The 8,664-nt window shown below is 41.9% G+C and overlaps 1 pseudogene; it reads right to left on the minus strand.

Annotated features, from left to right (window-relative positions):
- Nucleotides 1–655: 655 nt before the first annotated feature.
- On the minus strand, nt 656–923 carry LOC118922887 (60S ribosomal protein L37a-like; annotated as a pseudogene).
- Nucleotides 924–8,664: the final 7,741 nt, after the last annotated feature.

Raw genomic sequence — 8,664 nt, forward strand, 5'->3', positions numbered from 1 at the left:
TTGGGATATATACCCAGGGATGGAATGGCTGGGTCATATGATAACTCTACATTTAGTTTTTTGAAGTACTGTCAAATAGTTTTCTAAGGTGGTTGTACCAGTTTACATTCTCACCAGTGATGTATGAGGGTTCCAACTTTTTCACATCCTGGCCAACATTTGTTAATATTTGCCTTTGTGATTTAGCCATTCTGATGGCTAACCCTAACCCTAACCCTAACATCTCATTGTGGTTTTGATTCACATTTCCCTAATGAATCATGATGTGGAGCATCTTTTCACATACTTTACTGGTTATTTGTAATCTCTGGAGAAATTATTTAATCTCTTTGCCCATTTTTTAACTGGGTCTTTTTATTGTTGAATTGTAAGAGTTCTTGGATGTAAGTTCCAGATCAGATATATTATTTGTAAACATTTTCTCCCATCCTATGGATTGTCTTTTTATTTTCTTGATGGGATTCTATGAATCATAAACGTTTTTAATAAATTTTGGTGGAGTCTAATTTATCTCTTTCTTTCTTTGGTCTCTTATGCTTCTGATGTATGTAAGAAACCATTGCTAACCCAAAGTCACAAAGATTTACTCTTTTTTTTTTATTACATAAATTAGCCCATTAAGTATTGTCTAGCAATGCTTTAAGTGTTGGCACTTCTACTGGTCTTTCAATACCTTCGGCCTTTTGATAGCCAACTGTAATGTGCCAGCCACTGTGGTGGTGCAGGGCCAGGTGCCACCAGCTACTGTTTTCACGCAGGCACCACAGCACCAAGTCCCCATAGCTTGTCTCTTCATCTTGGTTTTGCCACAAAAGGGTTCTTGGCGTGCTGACTTATTTCAATTTTCTTCACCATTTTCCTGAGGGAGGCACCATAACAGTCCTGTATTTACCAATGATTCTGACCCTAATGCATTTAGCCATATCACCACCAGCTAGGTGCAAGCTGAGAGAGAGAGCACAAAGATTTACTCTTATATTTTCTTTTAGGAATTTTAGAGTTTTAGAATTTAAATTTAGGTGTATGAGCTATTTTGAGTTAATTTTGTGCATGTGGTGACGTAGGTATCCAAATTAATTCTTTTGTTTATAGTTAGCAAGTTGTCCCAGCAATATTTTTGAAAGGCAGTTCTTTCCCCATCAAATTATCTTACTAACCTCACTCAAATCATTTTGGTCATTGTTATGGACTAAATGTTTGTATCTCCCCAAAATTTGTATATTGAGATCTAATCCTAAGTGTGATGATATTTGGAATTGGAGCTTTTGGAAAGTAATTAGGTCAAGAAGGTGGAGTCCTCATGAACAGGATTAGTTCCCTTGTTAAGAGAGGCTAGAAAGCCCCTGGTGCAGGTGCCTGAGAGGCCTGGCTATAGCTTCTGAAGATGTGCTGGTGGGCAGGGCAGGAGTTTTCTGGAGGGATGCCATCCTGGCAGGGCTGCCTACCAGGGTGTGGTGGGGTTATAGTTGCTTTGGGAGGACACCAGTCCTACCTGAAGTTGCTTACTAGGTGTGGCTGGGGGAGCCATTTTGCAGGGGTGCCTGCCATGGTAGGCAGATTGGGTGGAGTGGCTCCACAGGGGAACACTGGGGCTTGGTAAGTATGCCAGCATGGTATATGGAGAATGTCAGAATTGGCCTGCAAGTGTCTGACCAGCTAGGCTGAGGGAGGGCAAGAAAAATGGTACCCACCAGAGCTTTTGTTTCAGGAGAAAGCTCCTGTAGATCCCTGCCCCTCCAGCACATTCCCTAAAATTAGTCAGTAAATTTCCTTCATATATAATCCTTGTGCTTTTCAATCTGTTGCCTCTGTGCTGAGTCTTGGAGGGAGTGAAATTGTGCATGGGCCTCTAAGACTGGAGGCTTAGTTTCCTAGAGCCCTTAGCTTTCCCAGAGTTAAGTCCCACTGATTTTCAGAGCCAGACATTACAGGGTCTTGTCTTCCTGGTGCAGATCCCAAGGGCAGAGGTTGCCCATTGTGGGGTTTGATCTCCTCGCAACTCAGGGAGGACCTGTGCACCTGTGATAGCACTCCTGCTTGTGGCTCATCTTGTAGGGGATTGGGTTACCAACTGCTTCTACTCTTCTTGATGTGGCTTTTTCTTTATTTCTTTAGCTGTGGAAGATCAGTTCTGCCAGTCTTCAGATCATGTTATATGCAGTTGTTGCCTCAGTGTGTCCATGGGAGAAGGTGAGCTCAGGATCCTCTTACTTGGGCCATCTTCTCATTTAATATTAAGTACCTAGTATTTGTTGAGAACATGTACCAACTAGGAAGACATGGTCAAGATGAGGCAACTAAATAGATCAAGAGGAGAGTACTAGACTTGGCTAGATATTACTGATTATGCAATCTCATTAGAAAGGTAAAAGGAGGCCCACTGATAGTTACCTGATGCAGAAAACAGAAGATGCGTTAAGAGAAGTGCCTGTTAATAAGGGCATCAGACATTGTGGCTTAGAAGGAACTGCTGTGATTGACAGACGCTTTTCAGGCCTGAACTTGATGAGTGATGATAGCTACCTGGACCCAAGATGAAGAAATTTTCAGTTATAAAATGGTTAAAAAAGAAAGGACCTGTTACTCCAGGAATTATTCCCTAAGGAAGCCTGGTGAAAATCTGTGATAATAGGATATTTTTTCTCTGTAGGAAAATGTAAATAGAGGGACAAGGGGCTTCAGAAATTGGAGTGAAACACAAAAGAACTTGTGGATAAAGATGTGAGTTGAAATGCTTTTAACCACATATTTATTATTTTAACAATTGTTTGAGAGTCAAACCAATGTATATAAAGGAAAGGTACAGATTTTAAAGAAGGCTTGTGTATTCATGTGTATTTGCCCTTCATATGTGGGTAAAATATCATTTAAATCATTCTAGAGGTCCATGAAATTTGTAATTTTGCTGAGCCCCAAGCTTGAATTCTAAACTTAAGGTTAGAATGAGAGAGCAAGTTGCTTAGTTAAGAAGTGGCCTAGCTAGTGAGTAAAAGTTAATCTTAAAAATGTTGCTGTGTTTGTTTTTGTTTTTAATTTGCCAGCAACTCTGGTAAAAATAGATAAGTGATAATATGAATATTTCCAGTAAAATATTTTAAATACTTAGATTTTATTTCACATTGTCCTATTTTCCATTAATATAGATTGAATTTATTTGGAGGAGACAGAGCAGTTCCACATTTCTATTTAGGAGTTTCTTAGAGGTGGCAAGTTGTAGGTAGGTGAAGACTTTTGTCATGAAGCTGCATTTCCATAGTAAGTATACAAGTTTAATTCAGGAGAAAATTAAATGAAAATTGGAAGGGTTTACTTTTTCATCTTAGTTTCACCTAGGCTCATAATTGAAAATACAGTTTTGATTAATAGGTAGTTACCTAGACATTCTCCTCAAACTCTTGTGTGAATAACGTATGATCAATTCCAGGTTATACAGGTGTAGAGAAAATGAAAATTCCCATGGCCAGGAGTCTCACCTGGCCCTGGTTGGCTTGCTCACAAAACACGTGTGGGCAGTACATTGTTACTGACTCTATATAAAGAGCTCTGCCCAGTGCTCAGGGCTGCACGGCTGCAGGAGAACAGAGGCTGGTACGGTGGAAGCACCGAGGACAGAGATTGAGAAGGCTGCGAGGGATGGAGAGGCCCAGAGAAAGAGACCTGCTTGCTGCATGCAGACTTGCTCTGAGGTGGACGAGATTCCAACGCTGTGGGAATAAAGTTGAGTATAAACTCTTTCACCCCAAAAACAATTCATTGTCATTTTTTGGTCTCACCAAATCAAAAGTCAACTTGCCTGGGGCTGAAACCCATTGGCAAGACACTTGGCAACATTGGCAGGATTCGCTGTAGATCAAAAATAGAATGGGCTGCCCCTATGGATGGGGGAGACATTCAAGCGTCCCCCACGGGGCATGTGGTCTGAGGTGGCTTGCCTCCTAGAAGAGGGGACCCCACCTCAGGACTGGGGAGAGGTGGAGGTAACACCTGGGGTAGTAGAGTTGGCCCTCAGCAAAATAGGGAATTCCTTAAGGAGACAGAGTGCCTGTGAGGCTGGGGGAACTGTGGGGTGTTTTTTATTTCACACTGTTAAGAAAGGCCATAAGGCAGAAAGACATCCTCCTGCAAGAAACACGAGAAGAGGCAACATGAGAATGTGAGCTGTGAGGTGCCCTAGAGGAAGTAAAAAATTTATTGATGACTGACATGGTGTCACTATGAGGTGCTGTGGAAATGGTAAAAGATGTAATGGTAGCATGAGAAGATGCAGCATGAGAATGCAGGCTGTGAGGTGCCATGGGGCAGGGGAAGGGTGTAGTGGTACATCAGCCCTAGAAATGGAGGAGGAGCCGAGGTTTGATGAACAGGTGGAGGTGGAGGCCCTGCTGGTGCCAGAGGCACTGGCCCCTCCTCTGTTGAAAGCCAACCTGAATGTAGTCAAGAAAATAAAGATGTAGCAACCATGGGTTCCTCCAGGAGAGGAGCAGCCCCCTCCCCAGGTCGTGGAGCACTCTATGCTATGCTCCTATACTCAGGCTGAGCTGGTGGATTTGGGCTCCTGGTTTCAGAAGAAGCCCTCAGAGGCAATATCAGCTTGGCTTCTGCATCTTTGGGATGTAGGTGTTGATGGAATTACTTTGTCTGGGCTAGAAATGGGAAAACTGGGTTCCCTGACAACTCACCCTGCCCTGAGGCAGCAACTACAAAATGTACATCAGACCCCAGAAAATCACTCCCTCTTTGATTGGATTATGACCGTTCTTTGGATTGTGTGGCTCAGTCAGACTGATTTACCATCTTCCCCTACTAGATGGCAGATGAATGCTGAGCTCCAACAGGTGTTATGGGAGTTAGGCATGAAAAATACCATTTATAGTCCAGAGAATTATGGCCCAGATGAGACTTTTACTGTGGGGATGAGAAATGTGGTGCTTCAAATGGCTCCTCTGTCTTTCTTTGGGCCCATAGTGGCCATTCTTGCCCCTCACTTGGGACAGCCTATAAGTGAGGTTACCCATATGGTAGCAGACTTAGGAGAAGCTGAAGCAATGAAAGCACAGAAGGAAATATGGTCTGCTACTCAGAGAAAGAATTTAAAGGGCCTGGGAAGGTCACAAGGATCCAGATGTGGGTTGATTTGGTAAGGGCAGGATCAGACAGAGAGGAATTGGATGGAAAGTCAAATAGAATCTTACTGGAGCTGTGGCAACAATTGAAACCGGAGCAGCAGTTCTGGCCACAGAAGCAAAGACTGGAGACAGAGACACTGCCTTTGTGTCTCCAAGACTTTCTGATGGATAGGTTGGGGAAGCCCTCCAGGAGCTGGAGAAGGTGGGTACTGTAAGGCCCACCTATGGTCCTTTTGGTTAACTCATCTGAGTAGAACTGGTTTGAATACTATAATTTCTTTTATCTGTATCATAATTTGTGTTATTTGTATATTGTCATAGCCTCTTGTTGAATTTGGTTACAATGTTCCAGCTTTCTTGCACAGGGACCATCATGGAAGATTGAGGGTGCATAGATTAAGAGTCAAGAATTCTGCCAAAGCAATCCTGAGAAGGAAGAATAAAACTGGGGGGGTTACGCTCCCCAACTTCAAGCTCTACTACAAAGCTACAGTAATCAGGACAATTTGGTACTGGCACATGAACAGAACAATAGACCGGTGGAACAGACTAAAGAGCCCAGATATAAATCCAACCATATATGGTCAATTAATATACAATAAAGAAGCCATGCACCTACAATGGAGAAATGAGAGCCTCTTCAACAGCTGGTGTTGGCAAAACTGGACAGCTACATGCAAGAGAATGAAACTGGATTACTGTCTAACCCCATACACAAAAGTAAACTTGAAATGGATCAAACACCTGAATATAAGTCATGAAACCATAAAACTCTTAGAAGACAACATAAGCAAAACTCTCCTGAATATAAACATGAGCAGCTTGTTCCTGAATGCATCTCCTCGAGCAAGGGAAACAAAAGCAAAAATGAACACATGGGACTACATCAAACTAAAAAACTTCTGTATGGCAAAGGACACCATCAACAGAACAAAAAGGCATCCTACAGTATGGGAGAGTATATTTGTAAATGATGCATCTGACAAGGGGTTACCATCCATAATATATAAGGAACTCACATGCCTCAAGACCCAAAAAGCAAATAACCTGATTAAAAAATGGGCGGAGGATATGAAGAGACAATTCTCCAAAGAAGAAATTCAGATGGCCATAAGCATGTGAAAAGATGCTCCACATCACTAATCATCAGGGAAATGCAAATTAAAACCACAATGAGATATCACCTCACACCAGTGAGGATGGCCAGCATCAAAAAGACTAAGAACAACAAATGCTGGCAAGGATGCGGAGAAAGGGGAACCCTCCTACACTGCTGGTGGGAATGTAAGCTAGTTCAACCATTGTGGAAAGCAATATGGAGGTTCCTCAAAAAACTAAAAATAGAAATACCATTTGACCTGGAAATCCCACTCCTTGGAATTTACCCAAAGAATACAACTTCTCAGACTCAAAAAGTCATATGCACCCCTATGTTTATCATAGCACTATTTACAATAGCCAAGATATGGAAGCAACCCAAGTCTCCATCAGTAGATGAATGGATAAATAAGAGGTGGTACATATACACAATGGAATACTATTCGGCCATAAGAAAGAAACAAATCCTGCCATTTTCAACAACATGGATGGAGCTGGAGGATATTATGCTCAGTGAAATAAGCCAGGTGGAGAAAGACAAATGCCAAATGATTTCCCTCATTTGTGGAGTATAACAACGAAGCAAAACTGAAGGAACAAAACAGCAGCAGATTCACAGACTCCAAGAAGGGACTAGCGGTTACCAAAGGGGAGGGGTGTGGGAGGACGGGTTGGGTGGGGGTGGAAGAAGGGGATTGAGGGGTATTATGTTTAGTACACATGATGTGAGGGATCATGATGTGTAGCACAGAGAAGGCAAATAGTGAATCTGTGGCATTTTACTACACTGATAGACAGTGACTGCAATGGGGTATGGGTGGGGACTTGATAATATGGGTGAATGTAGTAACCACATTGTTTTTCATGTGAAAGATTCACAAGAGTGCATATCAATAATACCTTAATAAAAAATTGAAGAGAAAAAAAAGAATTCTGGAGGGCTGGAATGTGGAGAAAGTGAAGGTTCCTTGGCCAGGATTCTCAGCTGGCCCTGGTTGGCTTGCTCATTGCTCTAGGCTACTGCACAGTGGCAGGGCTACAAGTCTGCAGGAGAGCAGAGACTGGAGTGGTGGCAGCGCCAAGGACAGAGACCGAGACGGCTGTGGGGGTGGAGAGGCCCAGAGGCAGAGCCCACTTGCTGCATGCAGACTTGCTCTGAGTGGACGGGATTCTAGTGCTTGACCTGCCACCGTGGGAATAAAGTTGGGTATAACCCTTTCACCCCAAGAACGTTTGGCTGTCAATTTCTTTGGTCACACTGAATCCATAGCGAACTTGCCTGGGGCTGAAACCCATTGGCAAGACAAACAGCATTCTAGTGATTGACCTGCCACTGTGGGAATAAAGTTGGGTATAAACCCTTTCACCCCAAGAATGTTCCATTGTTATTTTTTGGTCTCACTGAATCAATAGTGAACCTGCCTGGGGCTGAAACTCATTGGCAAGACAAAGGGTGAAAGTTATTTTTACTGCAGTGGCTATTTAGACATGACACAGTTTTGTGCAGGGCATACTCAAAGGTTTCTTTGAGAGGTCTGTGGAAACCATGAACCCAAACTTAAGTCCTTCTAAGGACTAAGGAATTTTGGTTCCCAGGAGAATAGAGCCAGAGGGGGGCTCACTAGATTTAGCAATTTTGAGGAAATTTTGAGCAAAAATAATAGAACTCTGAGTTTGGATGTGTAGTAGACACTGACGGTGGCTCCGAAGCTTTGAGGAGTCTTTGAGCACAGATTTTCTTAGATTTATAAGTAGGACAAGTCATTTCAGTCAGCAATATTTCAACATTTATATTCTCCCTTTTGAGACCTTTTTTTGGCTCTGAAACTATGTCTAAATTAAGAAGCTGCAGGGGCAAGAAGATATTATTTCCCCCACCAGTCCCCATTCCCCACAGGCATTTGAGGGATAAAAAATGAGTAAGTGCTAAACCATTTTTTCTGATTTTGAAATCAATAAACACAAGGGAAAGAACAATTAAGAAGTAGATCAATAAGTGCTCAAACAAAATGAGCACTTGGAATTTGCCTTTACCTTCAAAAAATGTCATATATTAAAAAACATTTTTTCTTTAAATTTTTTTTCTGTTTGAGGTTTTCATTCTTTACACAGAAACAGTTCAATAGTTTGAGTCACTGTATCTCAATGACGGTGCATTTTATTCTCCCCAAATCATCTATACAGAATATTTCTTTTATCATGCCTTTTTATTTTATCTTTTAATTCAATGATTGACTTTCCAAGAGGTCAAGCATTCCTAGGCACATACCCTCTTGCAGTGAGTACTCCTTCTGTGGTCTGCAAAAATCATGCTTTTCATGAATTTATCTTAAAGTTTTATCTTTCATGGAGTTGTAGAACAAAGTTTTCTGGACTTAACAGATTTGAAGGCAATTTTAGCAATTACAAAACCTTTAAATCTTAAGTAAAACTGAAGCTC

This window comes from Manis pentadactyla, chromosome 1, assembly GCF_030020395.1.
Source record: "Manis pentadactyla isolate mManPen7 chromosome 1, mManPen7.hap1, whole genome shotgun sequence".
Classification (NCBI taxonomy): domain Eukaryota; kingdom Metazoa; phylum Chordata; class Mammalia; order Pholidota; family Manidae; genus Manis; species Manis pentadactyla.